Source organism: Heterodontus francisci, chromosome 25, assembly GCF_036365525.1.
Source record: "Heterodontus francisci isolate sHetFra1 chromosome 25, sHetFra1.hap1, whole genome shotgun sequence".
In the NCBI taxonomy this organism is placed as follows: Eukaryota; Metazoa; Chordata; class Chondrichthyes; order Heterodontiformes; family Heterodontidae; genus Heterodontus; species Heterodontus francisci.
The window spans coordinates 63,332,400-63,357,366 of record NC_090395.1 but is presented as its reverse complement, the minus strand read 5'-3'; the positions used below and the strand labels follow the sequence as shown (position 1 = coordinate 63,357,366).

The 24,967-nt window shown below is 43.7% G+C and overlaps 1 protein-coding gene across 1 annotated transcript in view; it reads left to right on the top strand.

Annotated features, from left to right (window-relative positions):
- The first annotated feature begins 1,285 nt into the window (after nt 1-1,285).
- LOC137383931 (prickle-like protein 1) overlaps nt 1,286-24,967 on the top strand; it is a 125,225-nt gene continuing 101,543 nt past the window's right edge. The window contains exon 1 of the mRNA XM_068057335.1: nt 1,286-1,551. The gene's annotated coding sequence lies outside the window, so the exon portion shown is untranslated. The remainder of the gene's footprint in view (nt 1,552-24,967) is intronic.

The following is a 24,967-nucleotide window of genomic DNA, read 5'->3' as shown; positions in this document are numbered from 1 at the left end:
GCAGCCAGTCAGTGACGCCATTTTTATATTGGGAGAGCCATTTCTACTTGAAGTGCTTTCACAAACTCTTTTGGCTCCTTTTCCTCCGAATTTGTCCCATTTGCCTCATGGGGTGATGTTCCAAGCCCCAGCAGCTACACAGAAACAACTTGTGTGGAAAAGTCCTGTGGGTGAGCTCCCCCCTCAATCGGCAAAGATGGCAGATTGTATCATTTGGTTACATTTGCAGTTTGCCACCAATGGAAGTTTCCCTCTGGCAGCTTGAGGGATGTCCCACTTTATGAAGTGCCACTGGAGGCACTGGCAATGTTGGCATAGCAAATCCAGGTGCTGTGGCTCCAATGTCACACTTTCAACTCTAAGTCAGAAGATTGTGCGTTCAAGTCCCACCCACAGACTTGAGCATGAAATTCATTCTGATGCTCCAGTGCAGTGCTGAGGGAATACTGCACTGTTAGATGTGCTGTCTTTCAGATGAGATGTTAAAACAAGTCCCTTTCAGGTGGATGTAAAAGATCCTATGGCACTATTTTGAAGAACATCAGGGAAGTTCCCGCAGTGTCCTGGCTAATATTTCACACTCAGCCAACATCACTATAAGAACAGAGGATCTGATCATTATCACGATGCTGTTTGTGGGAGCTTGCTGTGCGCGAGTTGGCTGGTGCATCTCCTACTTTACAACAGTGACTGCACTTTAAAAAGTACTTCATTGGATGTAAAGCACATTGGGAATGCTGAGGTTGTGAAAGGCACGATATAAATATAAGAATTTTCTCCTTCCTTTCTATAAATTGCAACATAAGAGGTGGGTGGGTAGAGTCTGGGTGATTCTTGCTTTCAGCAGCCTCCAACTGCTTGCCTGCCCAGAATGAAAGCATCCTGCATTAGGAATTACTGGTAACAACCCACGTCCCACCAGGCTATGGTGTTTGATTCCTTTTGAACCCGTTTTGCAAATTAAACCCCTGCAGATCTCGATCATCCTATATTTAAAATGCAGATTTTATTTTTATGCCATTCTAAAATTGGACCAGCACACTACTCTTCCTGGGCCTAATTACTGCAGTTTGCCCAGTCCAAATAACCTGTTAAATACAAAATAATAGTGTGGCCTTCAAGGAGTTAATAGCCCTCCAGGAACAGCCTCCTGTCTTTTAATATGTGCTTGTTCCACCCAGTTGACATGCTCTACTGGTATTGGCCAACTCCCCTGAAAAGGCAGTGGAGGTTGGACATATATCACTCCTTCCTGTGCAGACAGCCTGCAATCAGTTGGTTTTAACCCCAGCCCCTGACCCAGTACTATGCTACTAACCCTTTAGTACGAGCCTCTGAAGAAAGATGCAGCCTGGTTAAAATAAAAAAAGCTGCTCACTGCACAGAAAGAAAGAAAAGAAAGGAAACCCCCAAAAGCTGGACAAGTTGACATACAAAAAAAACAAAAGCTTCGTGGAGAAATTAAATTTAAACAAAGAGACAACAGAAAGAAAATTACTGAAGCTTTTAGCCTGTCAAAGAACTTGAAGCAATTCTGCACAGTATTTCAGGGTAAGTCTGTCACTATTAATTTTTTTAGGAATTATTGTTCAAAATTTTGTTCCACTTTCATTATAACGACTTTACAGCTTAGTTTTAAAATAACTTTAATGTGGCTTATAATTTCCCTTCCAGCTCTGATGAGTTAATTTGAAAAAGGTTTTTTAAATGCTAACAGGGTGCCTGGGTTTGTCCGATTGGATCCAATTCTGTCATTTATGATCACCACAATTTCACTCCTTTGATCTGGTGCTTTAGTTAAATGGTTCCAGTTGCGGATATTTCTATAACTGTTCCGTGGTAACAATTACCAGAAACAGATTGTGGTCTTGGATCTGCTGTCAGCTTTTGGTTAAGTGGAAGTGTGTTACATTCAGTAAAGAACTGACAAAAGAAAAAGTTGCTTCTAAACAGATTGCGTACCACAGGATATTGCTACCGATGCCATACAATGGTTTGGTAAAGGTGCCACTGCTCGCTACTCTCCACATAGGAAGGTCTTGATCTAAGTCTTACCACCCATGACAGCCAGGTAGTTGAGACAAGGCGTTTTCCCACAGCGATAAAGGGGGCAATTAGATTTTGTGTTACCCTTGACTTCATCCTCATGTGGACCTCCGTTCCCCAGTACAGAATAGGGTTGACAAACATTTGTGAGCAAATTGTTTGCATGGCCCTTTCAGCCAATATGTGGCCCAACTCAAGGAGGGTTAAGGATGAAACTGGGGAGGAAATTGAAACTTTCTAGGAAAAATGGGGGTAAGTGTGCATAGGAGAAGCAAAATACTGGGAGTTAATAACGTTCAATATATCAAGACATATCCAGGATATTGATCCTGTGTGGTTTACTGATGGTGGGTTAACTGCAAAATAGTTACATAATTCTGTACTTAACTGTTAGCCCAGAGGTTTTGATAAGAGTATGTCAGAGGTTGAGTTATTTAATAATGTAAGCCGCTTTTCACTCTTCATGCTAACTAGTGGATATTTAAACTGGAGCATAGCCACAAAAGGCTAGAAATATTCCAAGGTGTACTAGAACAATTGAAATATATTGTCACTTTTGAAAATGTCAATATAATTATGCAGCATAACACATGTCAGAGCTGAAATTGTCTCCTTTTAATTCTGGGATGGGGCCGAAAGGAATTTCTTTGACATGGGTTTCAAGGAGTTTAAATCCATCAGCACAACCATCTATCCATATTCCTAAACATTTCAGGGTGGAATGTTGTTCAGTGAGTCTCCAGTATTATAATGAGCCTTTATCATCATTAATACCATGCCACAGTAAGTTATATTCTAATACATTTTGTTACAGACTGTAATAAATACTTTTACAAGCTGAAAATGGGGCAGAGTGGATGGGACTTTTGCATCTATATCTGTGATAGCTCTGAGGTGGGAAGAGTTTTGATGGGGTAGTGAAGAGGAAACTTTACTGTTCAACTGAACAAGTGTGATACTTAATAATATAGAAATTAAAAACAGAAAATTCCGGAAATGCTCAGCAGGTTTGTCAGCATCTCTGGAGAGAGAAGCAGAGTTAATAAAAACAGCAAGTGCTGGAAATACTCAGCAGGTCAGGCAGCATCTGTGGAGAGAGAAACCGAGTTAATGGGCTGAATTTTATAAGCTTGCTGTGACTTGTGCGCCGCTGAGCCCCTGTGATACATCGCGCAGCAGCTCATTTAAATGGAGGGGGGCGGAACAGCCACTCTCGATGACATCATCGGGGGGGGGGGGGGCGGCTGCTCTGTTCCCCAGCAACGGCGCCCGGCGCCACCGCGCAGGCGCCGGCTCCATTTTTAAAGTGCTTCAAGCCCTTCGGGTAAATTAAAATTTTTAAAGGGACGAAAATTAGAAATAAACTTTTATTTAAACTTTGAATCCCCTCTCCCACCCCCCACTGAATTCTCAATAAATAAAATGACCTATTTCTTCCCCCTCCCCCCCCCCCCCCACAGAAAACCACTTTTTAATATGACAAATGTTCAGCCCCAACTTCAGCACCTCTGACCCTCAACTCTTTCCCACCACCCCACAACAAATTGGAGCGCTTCTCCCAGCTCCCCTTTCCCCCACCCTGAAAATTTCGCTCCTCCTCCCTCCCCACCAGTGTCGTGCCTCAGCTCTCCGAACGGAGATCCAAAGGCACGGGAGTTAGATTAGATTAGAGATGCAGCACTGAAACAGGCCCTTCGGCCCACCGAGTCGGTGCCGAACATCAACCACCCATTTATACTAATCCTACACTAATCCCATATTCCTACCAAACATCCCCACCTGTCCTTATATTTTCCTACCTATACTAGTGACAATTTATAATGGCCAATTTACCTATCAACCTGCAAGTCTTTTGGCTTGTGGGAGGAAACCGGAGCACCCGGAGAAAACCCACGCAGACACAGGGAGAACTTGCAAACTCCACACAGGCAGTACCCGGAATCGAACCCGGGTCACTGGAGCTGTGAGGCTGCGGTGCTAACCACTGCGCCACTGTGCTGCCCGAGTTCTGGCTAGTGGCCTGAATATCGGTGTGTGATGGCTGTCACTACCAGGTAAGTGTTTATTCATTAATTGTAATTATGATCTGCATATTTAGATGAAGGCTCCGCCACTGAGCAGCGGGGGGACGGGGGGTAGGGCCACATTGAGGACTCGCCACTGCCGGTAAAAGGCAGCAGGGCCTTCCCAGCTTCAGGGGTTGTGGGGGGCCCCTCCCGGAAGAATTTTCCAGGTCCACTTGCCACGATCCCCGATGTCGGAGGGCTGGTAAAATTCAGCCCAATGTTTCAGGTGTGTGACCTTTCATCAGAACTCCTATCCCATACTTCACCTAGAAACATTTAATTGGGCAGGATAATGAGAGCCTCAGTCTGCATTTAATATGCATTAAAACTGATCTGGGAGTGTTTGATGCTCTCACTGGGTTGTAAATTGTGGACAAAGATTCCTCGCCACTGACAATGCTCAGCATAATGAATGCAAAATTCAAATTTTGAACCATCTTTGGAAAACAAAAACACACTGGTACACTGAGATTCAATTTAATTCTCAGTGTTTTCAATCCTTCGGTCTGTACATTTCATTTAACACAGCTAGTGATTGCAGGCTGCTGTATCATGATATAAGCAGGTGCACATTTCTCAAACACCCGGCTGGTAGAAGGTATCACATTTATTTCTTGCAGTGGGCTGTTCATTGTCTTGGTATTGTAATACGTTCTGATGTACCGCAAACGTGACTCGCTCTTTACAGTGCTTTGGCTAACAAAGAAATTCCTGGAAACACCCTTTGCTGTTTGCGCTTTCTGTGATTGTCTCAGCATAATAGAAATTTCCAATTGGATTGACTTTAGTGTTTATTTTTTCCTTTTTCTTTTTGTTCGTTTTCTCTCCTCCCCCCCTGGAGGTGTTGGCTCCTGCTGGGGAGCAGCCTCACAGGCACCAGTCTCCCTCCTGTACTTCACCTCAAACTGCAGTTCATCCTATCTTAAGTGTTGACGACAACAAGACTGTTCCTGACAACTGCACTTGACACACTGTTGGTGGGGAGAGGTGGTTCACTGGACAACAATTGGAAACTGGAATCCCAGCACATTTTCCCTTCCATTACTCCAAGATGTGCTGAGGTCAATTCTAGCATCCCTGAGATCAGGCAACACAGTGCCGACGAAGAGTTGAACCCAGAACCTTCTGCTCTGCCTGACTCATTGCCTTAACCAGCTGAGCCATCGGGGGGAATCTTCTGTAATAAATTAATTTTCTTCCTAAGTCGAGTGCAACTGTATTAACATTCTATTGTGCACTGTCTATCATCCTGCTACAGGTACAATGAATGTTCCATTTTGTTATGAGGAATAAAACTTGTTAAAGACAATTGACAATGGAGTGACTTAATTAGCTCAAGAATCTATATTCCCACCTAAAACATCATGGACCACTGTACAATGTTCCCTCTAAGCTATGCGTGTGCATGTGCGCACAGCAATCTCAAATGTACTGTGCAATGCAATAAACAGGCTGCACACAACAAAGAAAAATTAGAGGGAGCATTTCCACTGTGTATTAGTACAGAGACAGTGGAGGTGAAATTGGCCTTGGAAGGAGCACAAGCCAGTGAGCACAACTTATTTTACACACTGCCCAGTGGTTGCTTCCATCAGATGTCAGGCTGCCCATTCACTAACGTCTGCTTTGTGTGACCGCTGGAGAGAGAAGCTTCCCAGACAGTTCATGGGGCAAATGAACACAATATTCAAGGATGAGAAAAGGCCATTTTTGGCTCCTCAATGTCTGTCCCTCCAGCACTCTAATTCTCTCAGTCCAGCATCCGACTGTGATTTGAACACCCCTAATTTCTTTACCTTCGCTACATTAGGAATCTGAAGCAAACTGGTCAGGAAAGCCCCAGGTTCAGTCCCTGGTCTTTTTTTAAATTCATTCTTAGGATGTGAGCATTGCTGACAAGGTCAGGTGGTGGTGAGCTGCATTCTTGAACCGCTGCAATCCTGGTGGTGTAGGTACATCCACAGTGCGGTTAGTGAGGGAGTTCCAGGATTTTGACCCAGCCACAGTGAAGGAACAGCGATTATAGTTCCAAGTCAGGATGGTGTGTGGCTTGGAGGGGAACTTGCAGGTGGTGGTGTTCCATGTGTCTGCTGCCCTTGTCGTTCTAGATTGTAGAGGTTGCAGGTTTGGAAGGTGCTGTCTAAGGAGCCTTGGTGCATTGCTGCAGTGCATCTTCTAGATGGTACACATTGCTGCCACTGTGCGCTGGTAGTGGAGGTAGTGAATGTTTAAAGTGGTGGATGGGGTGCCGATCAAGTGGGCTGCTTTGTCCCAGATGGTGTCGATCTTCTTGAGTGTTGTTGGAGCTGCATCCATCCAGGCAAGTGGAGAGAATTCACTCACCACAGAATTCCCAGCCTCTGACCTGTTCTTGTAACCACAGTATTTATATGGCTGGTCCAGTTAAGTTTCTGATCAATGGTAATCCACAGGATGTTGATTGTGGGGGATTCAGCGATTGTAATGCCATTGAATGTCAAGGGGAGATGGTTAGATTCTGTCTTGTTGGAGATGGTCATTGCCTGGCACTTGCATAGCACAAGTGTTACTTGCCACTTATCAGTCCGAGCCCGTGATGTGCAAGCCAATCTCAGCAGGAGGAGGCACTACAATTGCCCTCAATCTTAATGGCTAGGGAAAAGGAAACCACAGCTGGAACATGAGCATGTGTGGACATTGGGTAAGGACATGTCCAGGTTCAGCTTCTTCCCCACTGTCTGCAAGCACTCAGTTGCCAAGGTTCATACACAAAGTACAGCACTTGGGCATGGTAAAGAAGAGGGTGAAAAGAAAGAGCTTGCATTTGGGACATCCCAAAGCACCTTATAACCAAGAAAGTGTAGCCACTGTTTTGCTGAAGGAAACACAGTAAATTTGCACACAGCAAGCTTCCACAAATAGCAATGCAATAATTTGCTTTAGTGATATGTCATTGAGGACACCTCCTCTCCTGAAATAACACTATAGATCTTTCACCTGAGAGCAAACAAGGCCTAAGTTTAACATATCACATGGAAGACAGCATGGTACTCTCTCAGTACTGCACTGGAGTGGGGAGCCTTGAGATTTTGTGCTTGAATCTTAGGATTGGGGCTTGAACACACAACCTTCTAAATTAAAGCTAAAACTGCTACCCACTGAGCCACAGCTGACACCAGGATCAAGCTATAGTAATGTGGCATTTAAGTTTATTCTTGGATCAGGGTTTGATCAGTGCTATTGCCCCGAACCCTCACTATCTCAGTAATAGATTTATTTAGTATATAATGGATTCCCCCTTGCCGACATTAAACTAAAAATATTTTGCTTCATGTGAGGGGCCAGAGAGCGGAAATGTCTCTCTGTGTAGCAGGATCCTGTTTTATATCACCTGCATGTGTCAGTTTGGCCAGCGTGGGATCAACATACAAGAATGGAAATTTATTCCACTGCAGGTCTGTCCATCGCCTGACACACATGAACTATCGCTTTTGTGAATGTTTCACAGTTTGTAATTGTTGGCTAGGAGTTCCGAAGGAGATTTAGAAAGTAATGGATAAAATTAGTCACACATTTCCAAAATGAAAGCCAAAGGTAATATTATGCTTCCTGTCACCTCTCTGGCCGCTTTCATGTGGTCTGTATTTTTATTACTTTGAGTCAGGCTGAATCTGAGCCAAGACCCATGTGGTTTTTTTTATTGCAGGAATATACTTTAAGTAACAATATGGGGCATCAAAAATCAAATGAACTTTACTGCAATCTTCTCCTCTTTGCTTCATTTCAAAACCAACGTGAAAAAGGATTTTGTACATATGGATCCACAACTCTGCAAGGGGATTATTAATATCTCAAAAATTGGGTTGAATTTGCATTGTAACAGCTCTGATTCTACTAATCCAAACCTCAGACCTTATTGGAAAATCTTAGGCCATCTTAACCCTTACCATAATAACCCTGTCTCCCCACTCTCCCCTTGGGCAGTATAGGCCCTTTAATGAGACGCCTTTTAGATCTATTTAAGGCTGTATTCCCAGACCATTAGAAAATGAATCTACACATATATTAAAGGGCATTATGAATATCACTGTTGGCAATAGTGCCTGTATACAAGCTCCAGCCTTGAAGTGTAAAGAAAACTTTATTTATCTAGCTGAATGACAGTGCTCCTGTCCTAAACTACAGATGCACTATGTTCTTGCTGTTTGGAAGTCAAAACTTGACACACTGTCTGTTGTATTCTATTCTAATTTTTCCCCAAGATCTCAAATCTGTGGAACTCTTTACTTCCCTCAGCCTTCCCCTTCTACAATCTACCAGCTTTTAAAATCCAACCTTGATGCCACTTAATTGCTAATCCCCTGGCTGGGAGTAAAATTTGACCTGGAGAGATTGCGCCTGTGTTGGCTATCAGTCTAAGACAGGTCCAGCTCATAGTAACTAGTCTACAATGATGTTGCAGGACTATCGCCTGCCCATCTACCTAACACTGTAGCACAGCCCTGGCACTAGGTTGGGCTCACTTTGGCCATGAATGGGTTCAGTCTGTGGGCTTTCACCATGGCTCCTCACAACGTGCTGCAACTAGCCTTCCGGTTGAGTTACTCCTCAACAGCAAATAATAGACTACATGGACAAAAGAGACAGCTATATTTTATGAGAATCTAACATTAAAAGTGAGAACAATGTGCTAGACTGGATCCAGGAATGATACAAGACCACCATAATCAAAAAACATGAAGTACAACAGACTGTACCATCAAGTAATACATAGTTTTTACATAACAGAAACAGGCCAATCGACCCCTCAGCTCCATGCTAGTGTTTAAGCTCTACATGAGCCTCTCCCTTCTTACTTCATCTCACCCTATCAACATATCCTTCTAAGGACACTGTCCGCTGGTGCTGCTGGGTCATAGAGTAGAAGAATACATTCTGGTTCCCAATACTCCAACCATTTAATTCCTAACGTCAGCCTGGCTTTGGAGGAGGGGAAAATTAGACCATTACTTAATTAATAATAATATTGGCATTTTCCGTTTCAAAATGACTCAAAGCATTACACATAAAATGAAAATCAGGGTAGATATGTAACAAGAGGCTGAACCAATGATGCACATTGTGCATTATTACCCAAAATCAAAATTACCATTAATAAATTACCTTTGGAGTACAGTGACTGTACTTATGTAGGAAAATGCAGCAGCAACTCTGTGCCAGGAACATTCCATGAGATGAATAAGCACCTGTCTGTTTTTAGTGAGAGTAACTGCAGCCAACGCACCAAGGCTCCTTAGACAGCACCTTCCAAACCAACAAGCTCTGCCAACTAGAAGGACAAGGGCAGCAAATGCATGGGAACACCACTACCTACAAGTTCCCCTCCAAGTCACACACCATCCTGACTTGGAACTAAATCGCCGTTCCTTCACTGTCGCTGAGTCAAAATCCTGGAACTCCCTTCCTAACAGCACTGCGGGTGTACCTACCTCATATGGACTGCAGTGGTTCAAGAAGGCAGCTCACCACCACCTTTGCAAGGGCAATTAGGGATGGGCAATAAATGCTGGCCTAACCAGCAACGCCCACATCCCATGAATGAATAAAAAAAAAATTCAGCGAGAAATGTTAGCATAGACACTGAGAGAGCTCCTTGCTGTTCTTCAAATGGTGATATGGGATCTTTAAGGTCCACTTGAATTCAGTTTAGCATCTTATCCAAGGTAGCACCTCAGACAACATGGTGTGCTCTCAGTACTGGAATGTCAGCCAAGAGTTGCTGCTCAAAATCTATGGGTTATGAACACTCAAACTGTTGTCCAAGAAGAAGAGGAGTGCCCATCAAAGGCACCTGACACACTTCGGGTTCCAAAGAAGGGTCAGTGACCCGAAACGTTAACTCTGCTTCTCTTTCCACAGATGCTGCCAGACCTGCTGAGTATTTCCAGCATTTCTTGTTTTTATTACACCTGACACACTGTTATTCAGATGAACCTCCTGTACTATAGCCAAGTACACAGTAGCACAGGAAGAGGCCTGGGTATTCTTCGCACAAAAAACCCTTGGGAATGAGAAAATAATTTACAAAATGGCGGACAACTAAAAGTACAAAAACTCAGAGCAACCCCTGGCACTATACTCCCCAGATGTAAACCCACAAACTATCGAGGTGTTTGCTGCATAATTACTACAAATTTAAATAGTCCAATTATGCTATTACATGTAGAAACCTATTACAGGTTCAAGTCAGGTGTATTAAAGCAGTGCTTCTCAAACTTGGGTCCACAAAATAATGTAAACAGTAAAGCCCTGCTTGGTGCAAGCCAGGAGGCAGGAACGGAGTGCAACTGCCACATGTGCAGGGCAGAGTAGGCTGGCTGGCTTACCTAGGAAGGAGCACATGTGGAGGAATGCTAAGAATTACACGGTGATCACCTGGGAGACCCACAGTTGCCAAAGCTGGTGACCGTTAAGTTCAGCCTCCTCAAGAAAAGGGAGTGTTTTCCGTATTTAAATATAGGCATTGAGTACAAAAGCAGGGAAGTTATGCTGAGCCTTAATAAAGCTCTGGTTAGGCCCCAACTAGAATATTGCATCTAGTTCTGGCCACCACACTTCAGGAAGGATGTGAGGGTCCTTGAGAGGGTGCAGAGGAGATTTACCAGAATGGTTCCAGGGATGAGGGATTTTAGTTACAAGGTTTGATCGGAAAAGCTGGGTTTGTTCTCCTTAGAACAAAGGAGATTGAGGGGAAATTTTCTCGAAGTGTACAAGATTATGACAGGTTTAGATAAATTAGACAAGGAAAAGCTAGTCCCATTAACAAATGGTACAAGGACTACGTGAGAAGGTCAAGTGAGGAGGGAGTCACAGTCACCCCTCTTGTTCTTCCTCTTATTTGACTGCAGCAGGGTTTATTCCTTTTTAAACAGTGGTTGTGCTTACCATCTCAGTGAGTGTTTTACCTTTTACCTTTACTGTGATCGTGAAAGAACCAATTGGACAGGTTTTCTTGAGTTTAAACAAGAAAGAGGCAAGTTTATTATACTTAACAATCTAACCCTGATTTAAAAATAATAAGAAAATAAGCTGCACATTCACACGAGAATCACACACACACATGCTGGGTCACAAAGAAAAACACTGGTCTTGGCTAAACAATTCTGCTTGTTTTTCAGTATGAGATTACAGTTGGTCAATATTAATTAGAACACCCATTCTGAAACCCATGCAGTCAACTGAAATAGGAGACATTTTAACAACTTAACTCAATAATTATCTTTCCTTGTGCTGAACTGTAAAATAATCGAAAAATAAATTTTCTTCATCTTGGTTTTACTTTGGATCACAAGCATTATACCCTTCCTGAAATGACCGTGTTCTACTTGGCCTGTCAATTTCAGTTCAGTTTCACTACGTAAAAATCAATCAACATGCCAACCATCCAATCAACCAGCATTCAATGCCTTTCCACATTGGCATCTTTAACACTTTGGCAGCCAGACTTAAAGTTATTGTTTAATTGAGAAGCCAGTGTGAAGGGTCAAGGGCCAAAGTGTAAAACACCACCAAGATTGAAAAGAGCAGAAGACAGGTACAACAAGCAGTAATGATAAGGTGACAAGTGTTCACAATGGTAATTATAATCAAATGAGGCACAGGGAGAGAGGGAGACGGCAAAATAAAAATAAGCCGGGCAACCATCCAAGGACATTGGAGCAGTTTTGTGGCCCTTAGCAGTGTCTACTGGTGCTTTTGCATTGCAGGAGAACAAAGTCAAACTGACCTCTGTCTGCTGCTCCCCAGATTCTATATGCACAGATGACCACAGCTTTATTTTTCTCAATCAGCTTCCAACAAATCTGCAGGAATATGGAGGCAAAAAAAACCCCCACAGGATTATTTTTGCATTCTTGCAATTGCACCCAAGATTTAAATGCACGGGAAAGGGGTGGGGGGAACTGGATGCAGTGAGCCGGGAAATTGAAACTGACATTCATCAGCACGTTGGTCTCATGATGTTATTTTGAATCACAACGCAAGCACACTTCAAAATGAATTGGCTCAGTACATTAATCAATAGGATGTCCGGGTCACTGTCCCTTGGCAAGTAAGTCTCTATTGCTGGAGTGTGAAATGCCATTGACTGGGGGAGAACAGCACATCAGCAGTCTCAGAAGGTAAAAGCATCTTAGTGGTAATTGAAGAAGAACTATTGTTTGTTTTTTGTCTTTCCCCATTAATTCTGCAAATGATGTAATCTTAGATCTGTCCCTTTTGGAAGCTCTATGATTTTGGTTAGTGTTGAGAGTCAGGAAAAATCAAGTCTGTTGTGTTTTGTGAAGTTTTATTCTATATTGTAGTATTGTGTATGTATAGTATATTGAGCTGGGTCAAAAGACTGGAACTCCTTCCTCAACAGCACATTGGGTGTACCTACACCACATGGACTGCAACGGTTCAAGAAGGCGGCTCACCACCACCTACTCAAGGGCAATCGGGGATGGGCAATAAATGCTGGCCTGGCCACAGATGCTCATATTCCAAGAACGAATAAAAAAAAACAAAGTGACTCCTGACAAAGCAGAGCATGCGCGGAGTAATCACGGACATCATCAATGCGTGCGAACATTTGCCAGCCTGCCAGTATGAATGCGCGTGCATGACATCACCACGCAATTATGTCCTCACCCCTCAATAGCCATCTCCATTCACCCGAACAGTACCCCGCTCCCTCCCGCCATCCCTGCTTCAATCGACACTTCACCCCGCTCAATCCTCGACACGCTGATGCCTTCCCTCAGCCACTCGCTCCGCCCACCGGCTTCCCCACCCATCGTCTCAGCTGCTCGCTCCCGTCCCACTGGCCACTCTGCCCCTCGGCTACTCGCTCCAGGCCTCCCAGCTTCCCCCCTCTCAGCCATTCGCTCCCGCCTTTGACACTTTCTCCCCCCACCTCCCCTCCAGCCGTTTCCCCCCCCCTCAGATGCTCGCTCCAGACCTCGCCACTGCTTCCCCCCACACCCCTGGGCTGATCATACCCCGCTCCTCATTTTTCCCCCCCCCCACCCCGCTCTCCAGCCACTCGCTTCCCGCTTCCCCCAGCCCCCACCCCCAGCCATTAGCTCCAGGCCGCGCTGCTTCCCTCCTCTCGGCCACTTGCTCCTAAGTCACCCCCTCACCCCTCACGGCCCACTTTGCTTCTTCGGGTGGCAGAGAACGATCAAACATGGGAGTGAGTGGCCGAGAGGAGGGAAGCAGCGCGGCCTGGAGCTAGCGGTTGGGGTGGGGAGAAGCGGGGAGTGAGCATCAGGAGGTGGGGGGGAGCAGCGAAGCTGGAGCGAGTGGCTAAGAGAAGACAGCGGGGAGCCAGCGGCGAGAATACAGGCACAGGAGGGAGTGGCAAAGAAAAGCACCATGGCAGGAGGGACTGTTGGGGGGTGGAATGGAGGCAATGATGGCAGCCATTGAGGGGATTTTGTGAGTTGAATTTGTTTTTTGTGATAAATTGAACAGCGCCATCTTTAATAAAAGCAAAATACTGCGGATGCTGGAAATCTGAAACAAAAACAAGAAATGCTGGAGTCACTCAGCAGGTCTGGCAGCATCTGTGGAAAGAAGCAGAGTTAACGTTTTGGGTCAGTGACCATCTTTAATCCTGGCAGCTGCCTGAAACGTTGCAGACAGTGACATTTCAGTGGAAGAGGCTGCATTTGCACATGTGCTAATACTGCGCCACCTAGTGGTTGCATTGTCAGCAAACGCAGCCTAAAACAAATCAACACAGACATTGCAGTCAAGCAACACACCAGATGGTGGTGGCAAATTGATCTAGTCAGCAAGTACAAAACAATAGGACAGCTATATATTTATCTGTTTTTTAACTGTGTCCTAATCTTGGGAATTTGAATCTCCTTGGATTTTATCGGATATCCCACTTTCCCTTCTGGAAGTCATTCCATGAATGGTGACCATTGTAAACTGCTCCATTGGACATCCATTTTTTTCAAGACTCAAATCCAATCCAGTTTCCAAAGGATCCCCAATGGAGCAGTTTACAGTGAACATTAAGAATGGTCTGCAAATGGTATCCATTGCCTTTGGCAACTTTACTGTCAGAATGAATCCAAATCAGCGGCGACTGTGTGAAAGTGGTCCTAGATTGACTCTCCATTCATTATCTCTTTTTGCTCAGCACCTTCCAGAGGAAACCCAGCTAAAACCAAGACATTATTCTGTGAAAATCATGGAGGTAAATTTGCCTTCAACTGCACCATCAGACAGCAGCTTGGTGCATTATTGCAGTACAAGGCAACCCTGGCACTGTTGAATTTTGTGTTTAACTGTTTTCCTTTTGGTGCAAGATTACTACTGTGTTCCTCAGCGTGTTAGCTAAAGTTACTTGGTAGCTTCTCCAATGGTTTGGTTAATAACTGCATGGTTCAATGTAGAACTAAGTCATCGGGAGCAGTAAGGTCCAAGATACAATATCTGGTCTTGCTGATCTCAGCTAGGGGGGCAAGTGAAGGGAGGAACATTGCAATTGGTCTTAGCACTCCTGGGCTAGTAAGGAGAAAACCAGCTAGGGTTTGTCCTCCAGTGTACTGGAGAACAGGCTTATATTGAGACATTGGGTGGGGATGTGACCAGCCTTGGCTGTGATGCCCTATAGTTAATTTGCCTGCTAACATTCGCTGACTAAGCATACACATTAAGAATGAAAAGGTATCTAAGGGTGGTCAGTGGCCAATTTGTACAGTAATAGAGACAGCATCTTCAGGAAATAAAAAAGGAGACAAAAATTAACTATTTTCTGGAAAATGACCTCATCTGAGATGCTTCTCCTGAACCTTGTCTTACTGAAAATGATCAGAGTCTGCCAGTGATTTAATTAGCTGTAAATGATTACAACTGTAGATTATTAAATTATTAAGGACCATTAATCATGATATTAATCTTTCTTGACTAAAAACTCTCTTCCCAATATGATTTTCACTAGTGAACACAGGGGAAATCTTCCTGGTACAATCAGGAAGCAGGTGGCTGCCAAATCCCAACTCGAGACACCCAATAAAATCAGTGGAATGTAGGAAAACAAAAACCACATAGAGATATGTGCACCCTATCCTTTGGTAAACACACAGAGTAACAGCAAAGCTGACACTCGAGCCCATTAAAGTTGATACTTGAAGTTGCCACTTGTTTGAGGGCGACCTTCCGCAGAGTAGGAGCCTTTAAGGAATTTGGGGCTTTAATTCTGGTAGGAGGCCAATGGAACTCCTGGGCAAATAGCAGAGGCAGAGAGATGTATTTGGTTTTGCTCCAGCAGCTGTTAAAAGACCACTGCAGCTTACAGGCCCAGAAGATCAAAAGATTGTGTGAGAAAGAGAGAGAGGAAATGAGAATGCAAGAAGAGGATGAAAATGGCAGAAGGAGGAGTAGCACCAGGGATGGCTAGTGATTGAAGTTTTGGTAGAGGTAATATTGACAGAGATAAGGGCAGGATCTTTACGTCCAAGACAGGAGATCCCAGATGAGGTTAATGCAGGTATTAGAGGAAGCTGGCTCAGAAAGTTAGTGCTACCTCAATTAATCCCTGAACAGCAAGCAAGGTGCTAGAGACATTCTTATTATCTTATAAGGCTGGCCAAGGTAAATAAAGGCACAAGTATCCATGTAGATCCTCGTATAATGCTGGAAACATTGACTCGCCACTGCACCATCCATACCTGCACAGTGTAAAGAAGAGATAAATGAGTCGGTTAAAATGAACAAGAGCCCACACCTAGCATCCCAACCCCACATCACTCTCCCACCTTTCTATAATCCCATATCCCACTTCCTGGGTGTTTGAACAAAATGTGAAGAGATTACTGTGCAGACTGCACCTGAAAGCAAGACCACAATGGAATATCTGCAAACCCACAGGTCAAATTATATTTTGAATTCATCACTAGCCTTTCTGTATCTTTATTTCCTCTGCAAAGGAAAAGGTCGCCTGCAATCAGCGGCATCAAATTGCCATGGGTGCAGGACTGACAACCTGAGGTAGGCATGAAGACAATGCCTTTGGAGGGACATGCACACACTGGGGAGGCAGTGTGAGACGGAGAACCTAGAGGAGAACTATCAGCTTCAGGTTGGTAATGGGATGGATCATCACAGCACAATAATTGGATGCAGTCCCTCTGAATATTGAAAAAGTCTTTTGTCATTGCTTAGTCACTTCTTCAGAATCACAATTTAAGTGGCCACTTTCCTAAAATGAATACCCTTTGTATCCCTCACAGGTGTTGGACATGCAGACAAAGAGGGAGCCATCGAGCAGCTTGACATCTCCACACCACTCATTCCCTCACCAGATCCACCAATGACATTACAGCACTTTACCTATTCAAGCTCCAGCCCAGATACACCAACAAGGAAGCGTGAAATACAGAGCACCAGAAAGAGTAGATGATCAGTGGCCAAACATCTCTTCCCAGGTTTAGGTGAAATTCATGCCCTAGGCTGACAAGCCCAGGGATCCAGAATGCACAGGCGCAGTTTTTGAAAAGATTATGATTCAGGAGCAAACATCACATGTGCAGGCAGTAGAGATAGTCTCCTCTCACGTTTTTTATATTATGGTGTCATGGATCAGTTGGAGGAGCTCACAACTAGCATCTGCAACACCATTTGGGAGGGATGTCAGAACATTTTGGTCAAAACAGCTGTGCAGCAGATTTCTACAGCAACAAGACATCAAAAGGACATTCTGTGGGTTATCGTTGCTTCTATAGTCTATATCAGCTACAACTCAAGCACTCCAGCTCAGGGCTTATTCCATTTGTTCTCACACAGACCATTAGCCTAACTGAGCCCATGCCTAGCACACGTTGAGTTGCAAGGTGTGGTTGTAGATGTCACTACATCAATGCAGCCCATCCAATGCCAGCACAGGAGGGACCTTCTGGTCACGACCTGATAGGCATTGACATGTCTCCAGCCTATGAAATGCCTCTGCTCCACTCCATTCCATGAATCCGTTGCATTTTTCTGCTCCACTCCATTCTATTGCCTGCCTGTGTTCTACCTGCTCACGCACCCTCATTTATGTTCTGCTGCCTGTGCCCTGCACACGACTGGTCTATGCTCAGCCTGATTATACCCCGTTTGCTTCTCTGCTCCCCAATGCTGTGCACCTTACAAATCTCCCCATCCCGATGGACGCTGGCCCTCACTTACTGCTTGCTCCCTTCCCTGTCTTTACTTACCCCGTCCAGATTTCCCTTCTTCAGTCAACAAGCAATGCCACAGGAGAAAAGGGAAAGAACTTACATTATTATATAGTGACCTCCACAACCTCAAGATGTCCCAAAGTGCTTTACAGCCAATGAAATACTTTTTAGATGTAGTCACCACAGGAATGTAACTCTGTTGGTAATAAAGACAAACAGGTATCCTGCACTAGCTGTTTCTGTACAATAAGTGAACAAATGCCAGGTTTTGTTGTATCTAGTCAGGCAACTGAGAAAAAGAACTAGTGACATCCCTCGACGATCTGACTCATTGAGATAAAAAGAAAACTTCAAATATTAGAAATCTGAAGTAAAAACTGGAAACACACAACAGATTAGGGTTTGATGGGGAAAAATAAGTTACATTAATCTCTTATCAGAACTGACCCAGTCCCAGTTTGCAGGAGTTCCATAGTCCTCTGTACAGTTCAGATTAATTTTAAATTATCCCACTGAAACAGGTTTTCTGAATTCAGTTTCTTCCTTGTCTCTAAAGCTTCCAAATGAAACTGGCCGAGCATGACATAAATGTATCAATATGGTTTCATGGAGGATAGCTTCCTTTGGATTGTCAGCAACATCTCGATTTTAAAATTCTCATCCTGGTTTTCAAATCCCTCCATGCTTCACCCCTCCCTATCTCTATAATTTCCTCCAGCCCTACAACCCTCTGAGACATCTGTGCTCCTCTAATTCTGGCCTCTTACACATCCCCTAATTTAATCGCTCCACCATTGACACCTGTACCTTCAGCTGCTTGGTCTCAATTCTCTGCAGTTCCCTCCCTCTCCTCCTTTAAGATACTCCTCTTTGACCAAGCTTTTGATCATCTACCTTAATATTTTCTTACGTGACTTGGTGCCAAGTTTTGTTTGCTACCACTCATGTGAAGCACCTTGGGACATTTTACTATGTTAAAGGTGCTAAATAAATGCATGCTGTAGTTGCAGTTGTTGTTGTCCTGTAGTAAACATCCCGTTCAGAGAAACATTCCTTTCGCGGATCAGCTGTTTCTGTCTAATTCCAATTTAGATTAATCCAATGTCATTCCATTGAACTGAATTCAGATCTAAAAGAGTAAAAGAAGAAATTTAGATGATTTTCTTCTGTTGTATGGCAGTAGCAAAAAACAAATCAAATATCAATGTCTAATTCAGATCTCCAGGCCAAAGCTTCCAGTGTAATCGCATGGCTATCTTGTAGGCTGCCTGCGAATTTCCTTTGAGGGCAGGGTTCAATGATGTTGCCCCAGGGTCTGATTAGGACCTCCACAGTCACATGACGAGGATGCTTTAATCTTTCATCTATGATTCTGAGGTGGTTGATGACTGTCCACTGACCCTTCAGATTGTACTGTGGGGTCCTCTAGAAGGGATCCATTTGATATGGTAATAACCAATGCTATTGGCAGTTCTATTCTTTTGGTTGTTAAGATAAATGCACATGTATTACTGTTGAAGATCAGCTTCAATTCCAGGTCTGCAGGTTTTTCAAAGCCTTAATCCATTCACACATGCGCGTGCACACACATGCAAAAATATTCATTCCATTTAGCCCATCTTCGCATATCCGTATAAAATTTTTAAAAACCTACATTTTCCTGTATCATGTAACAGTATCTGGAATGAGTCTAGGGTTTTTGTCTCCACTACCCTAGCAGGAAGACCATTGTAAGCCTTGATCTTTCTTTGCGTGAGGAAACTCTTCTTGACACCTCCCTTAAACTTTCCTCTCACCAGTCCCTTTTTTGAGTAGTCTCTAAAACTTTGAAGTATTGCTCTGGTTTAGGTTTAGCCTTAGCTATGCCTTTTAATACATTATCTACCTTTATAAGATCCCATCTTTCTCAAGGTTAAAACCAGTTTCTCTGGGCTTTTCTCATAACACAATCCTTTGATACTAGGGAGAAACCTCATGAGTCTTCTTTGCATCATCTTCAAGGCTCAACTGTTCCTTTTCTGTCTCGAGTAACCAAAACTGAACCCAAGCTCTGGTGTAACCAAATCATTAAGGAAAATGAACTGGCCAGGAACGGAACAAAGTGTAAGATGTTCAGTTTTATCACTTTCCCCTGCAATATAATTAAGCACTTATTTGCTTTGTGTATTATTGCTCCACAATGATTTGACTTGTTAAGTGATAAATCTATTATCCTTTTCGACTTCATCTTTAGTTATTATACACTATACATGTAACATTAATTCTTCCTGCCAAGGTGTAGAGTGAGTGAAGAGGGAGGAACGTAGTTTGGCAGTTAGGAAGAAAAGTGATGTGTTTATGACAGCAGCAACTGGCCTTACTTGGTCTCCTCATTGTGGAAAACTTCACTCAAGAATAAGAGAGGTGCACATCTGCAAAAGTGCTGAGAAAGGCGCCATACCATGGGAGGAAGTCTCTCAAATGGGCTTAATGTGATCCTTAACCTGAAGTTGTATCGCCGCTTAGAATTAGGGAAACGCTAAAGGATTTCAACATTCAAAACTCAGGAGATTCGGCATATTGATCCAATTTGTTCTTCTAATGTCTTTTGGCCAAGTAGCCTGCCCCTTCCTTATGAGATAAATAGAATGAGAGATTTGCCAGACAGCATCACTTCTGCTCAATAGATTCCCAACTGAGATCTGTAAATTTAGACAGCATTTACAGCTATTTGTCCTCCTGTGTGCTCATGTTCTACATCACAGCTTCTTCACTCTGGAATTAGAACAATGTGGAACAGTCTGTTTACGGAAACCCGACACTAGTGATATAAATGCAGACAGAGATAGTCGAGACTTCCTTCAGACTGGAGTTCAAAATACATTTGTGTCACTTTATATGTTTATCTCCCTGTTTACAAAGTAGCAAATCTCATGGAACTCAGTCCCCATTCAATTTGTTTTTCATTTTTCAGCTTTTTTTTTTACTTGACACCTTTAACTAGTTGAAGCTGATGAAATAGATTGCTCACTTACTCCCATTCAGCCAGGTGTATTTTATGGAACAGCGTACAAATTTCCATTGTGCCCCCAGACTATTTTGACAGCTAGAAGATGGTAACTTCAAATAAGAGAGATGCAGGGCATTACAAAACCACTCAGTCTCAAATTTGCCACACTAATATTCAGCCAATTCACCGACAATGGGCAAAATTTGCATTTGTGCATGGACAGTTACTGAAAAGTTGATATTGCAACTTTCTGATTCTGGCTATTGACTAACTGTTAGCCCATTCCTACAGGTCATTGATTTGCCAATAATTTCCTGTACAGGGAGCTTCTTCTGACATTGGGAAAGCATTTTTTAAAATTAATTCTAGGCCTATTCACATCACTAGCAAGGCCAGCATTTATTCACCATTCCTGGTTGCCCTTGAAAAGCTGATAGTAGGCCTTCTTCTTGAACCACTACAGTCCATGTGATAATGATAGGGGAGAAATTGGAGGGCAAGAAAATTAGCAGGCCTTTTGGCTGCTGTTGCGTCACAGCTAAGCCCAATGCCATGTTCACACGAGCAGCAGATGTGTCAGGTAGGTGATCAGGACCGGAAACTTTGGCTGATTGTTTCTGTCCATAATCTAGGGGTGGGGGAGGGGGTGGGGAGCGCAGTGGGTGACACCAACTGTAGCATCCTTATGCTGCCCAGCCTGTTGGCAGCTAACTCACCACAGACCGGAGATTGAACCTGGCACCTACCCATCTGTATGTCTCGCCTACTAATCGGATAAGAATGCTAAACCATCGTGGGAGTCTTTTTGTGCTCCTTTCAATACAAACTCAAAAAAGAGCATTTTCACCATTGAGGATTCTATTTACGATTCAGTTGATCAGCCACTTCTCCCTTGCCTCGGGCCCTGTTTTATTTTTGCAGACTATTTTTTACCCTGGGAAACCCGTGCTGGGTGTGAGATCATGCTTTGCTAATCTGCTGTATTCTGTAATTATAAGTCTCAGATCTTGCAAAATAGAAACTCCCTGAGGCCAATCTTTGGGAGTGTCCAATATGGAGGTAATCAGGGATTTTGCCATAGTAGTTGTAACAGGAATATTTTTCAATATGAGATGGGACATGAGCGGCAACAGTGCAGCAATCTGCCCTGTCGACTGAAGACCTCGCAAGGTCGTAGCACGTAAAGAAATTCACAACTTTCTAACCAGTTAAACTCTCTTCTTTGGCCTCCTTATCTCGAGAGACAATGGATAAGCGCCTGGAGGTGGTCAGTGGTTTGTGAAGCAGCGCCTGGAGTGGCTATAAAGGCCAATTCTAGAGTGACAGGCTCTTCCACATGTGCTGCAGAGAAATTTGTTTGTCGGGGCTGTTACACAGTTGGCTCTCCCCTTGCGCCTCTGTCTTTTTTCCTGCCAACTACTAAGTCTCTTCGACTCGCCACACTTTAGCCCCGTCTTTATGGCTGCCCGCCAGCTCTGGCGAACGCTGGCAACTGACTCCCATGACTTGTGATCAATGTCACAGGATTTCATGTCGCGTTTGCAGACGTCTTTAAAGCGGATACATGGACGGCCGGTGGGTCTGATACCAGTGGCGAGCTCGCTGGACAATGTGTCTTTGGGGATCCTGCCATCTTCCATGCGGCTCACATGGCAATGGTCAATGAAGTCACAGACAGGCCACACCCAAATTTCTGACATGTGTCTGTAGTGAGAGAAGCCTGCAGTGTAAAGTTGGAAAATCAGCTCTTTGTGGAAATGATTAAAAGCTCTTACTTGATTTTCTTTTAAATGTCCATTATATTGAAAGAGAAAAGCTCGCATTATATAGCGGCACATCTCCAAAGAGCTTTACAGCCAATTGGGTACTTTCCAAATTGTAGTTACTATTGGTAATGTAGGAAGTGTGGCAGTCAATTTGCGCACAGCAAGCTCCCACAAACAGCAATGTGGTGATGACCAGATAATCTGTTTTTACTGGTGTTGATTGAGGGATAAATGTTGGCCAGGACACCCCTGCTGTTGTCTGAAATAGTGCTATGGGGTCTTTGATGTCCCCTGAGAGCGCAAATCTTGCCAACAACCATTATTATATCAGTCCTGATGGAGTCACTGATGCTGCTGTACTCTTGGGTTAAGGAGGGGAAATCGGCCTGCATCTGATAACCATACAGCAAATACTACTGGAAGTGTACGTGTGTGGACACTGGATGGCACAGAATTAGGCTCTGTTCTTGTGTCCTCGGACAATCACTGACTCAGACATGAATAAAGAAGGGGTTGGGTAAGGTACTGGAAGACTTGAGTTGCCAACTGAGCTCTTACCCAGTGAGAAAGTCAACACCTTCAGGAAAGGGAGAAAATTGGAGTAAAATAAATACAAGAGACACGAATTTGACAAGGCTAACCCAATTCACCAACTGAAGTCAATCTGCGTAAGCAATTTTTGCACAGGGGTGAGTGGAGCTGTGCAGCCCATATCATAAACACAGTGGGACTTCCTCTGATCGCTGTTTCTATTGAAATTAGTCACATGACCCTTTAGAAACCGCAAACAGGAAAGGGTACATTTAGTGAGACTCCTCTTCCAATATGGAGTCTTGCTTGACTGGTATGGTTCGAGGCACAGGAGACTCCTAACAAAAACTAGAAAACAGATAGCATGTGTTAGGTTTAATGCTGAGACAGACTGACTGTATGTTGTTAGCAATCCCACAAATACCAACCATCTTTTTCAATAAAGAAACAATATACCCACCTCTGCTTTCATTGTATGAACAACCTGCATGGGAAAAGATAAACAGCATCAACAGTCACTTAGACAAATCGTAGTGAACAGAACTACGTATCAGCATTGCAGTGGAGGCAGCTTTTGTTCAGTTCCTGGCCAGTTCATTTTCCTTAATGATATATCTCAATAACATAATTCATATTAGATGTCTTCATGTCTTCTGGGCATATTTTGTAATGTGATTTTTCAAACATGTTGAGGTTTCCTTGAGAGTAATATCTGGACAACCAACCAAGCTCCAATCTCTTAGTTAACTGGCTTTACTGGTGCGTACAAATGGGTATATATGTGTACAAGTGAGGTCAGAGTGCAGAAGAGGCTAAAACAAATTATCTATGACAGAGACTTATTGTTAATACAGTGTATATTCTCTCCCTACAGGGAAACACTACACTTAACTAAACCCAAATGTAGACCCAGGCTATCAAAAGACAAGGTTTAGGGACCACAATCATGTAAAGGTGTACTGCTGGAATTTACCCAGTGAGGCATCATACATTTCCTTCCTTTTCCTTTCCTTTCCTTTCCTTCCTTCCCTGCCCTCGAGGTGGCTATGGTGGGGAAGAGACAGTTGCCCACCTCCTTCTGGAATGTGTCTTTGCAAAGCAGGTGTGGAAAGAGATGCAGTCGTTCTTGTCGAGGTTCATCCCAAGCAGCTCTGTAACACAGGAGTCTGTGCTCTATGGGCTGTTCCCAGGGACGCACACTGAGATAAACATCAACTGCTGCTGGAGGACTATCAATTTGGTGAAAGACGCTCTTTGGTCTGCCCAAAACTTGCTGGTCTTCCAGCACAAAGAGTTGTCCATGACCGAGTGTTGCAGACTGGCACATTCCAAGGTCCAGGACTATGTGCTGAGGGACGCACTAAAGCCTGGGGCAGCCGCAGCAAAGGCTTAATGGGGAAAGACCACTGTGTAAAGTCCCCCCACCAAAGTGAACTGAGGGGCTGGAACCTGTGTAAAACCCCTTGGGCTGTATACACCAAATAAGGGTTTGCTGTAAAATGTACATGGCATATAAATTGGAATGGAAGGGTTTTGAGGCAACTCACTCCTGTATTGAAGGAAACTGATTTCTTTTGCACTTTTTGGAATGTCAACCTGGTGCTATTTTGAACTGTGTTGTATTGTATTTTTTACAGATTTTTATGAATAAAGTATATTTTGGGGGAAAAAAACTAAGACCACCCGAACCTCTGTAAGGCCTTCCTGCCATAGTGAACTGAGGGTCTGGAACTTGTGTAAAACCCCTGGGGCTGTATGCACCAAAAATGTTTTTGCTATGTAATGCAAATGTACATTGCCTATAAAATGGAAAGGCCCGAGTTCTGAGCCACTTCATGTTCAGTATCAAAGGAATCATATTGCTATTGAACTTACCGAAATGCAAATTTTTATGAATAAAGTATATTTTTGGAAAATAAAGCTAAGACCACCCGAACCACTAAGGCATTTGGCATTGTAGTGAACTGCAGGGTGAGAATGAGCGATGTTCTTCAAGGCAAAAATGCGTCAACCTTGCTACGGCATTGTGCCATTTGTCAGTGCGGGTAGCTGCTTACTTGTCACGTTGCTCTGAGGGGCCATTCTCACTGTCTGGCATGAGCACAGTATAGAGCAGAGACACAGCAACCCCATTTACATCTCATTTATACTCTCCTCCCTGTGCTCCATGCAGAGCATTTATTTTATTTATTTAGAGATACAGCACTGAAACAGGCCCTTTGGCCCATCGTGTCTGTGCCGACCAACAACCACCCATTTATACTAACCCTGCAGTAATCCCATATTCCCGAACCACCTACCTATACTAAGGGCAATTTACAATGGCCAATTTACCTATCAACCTGCAAGTCTTTGTGGGAGGAAACCAGA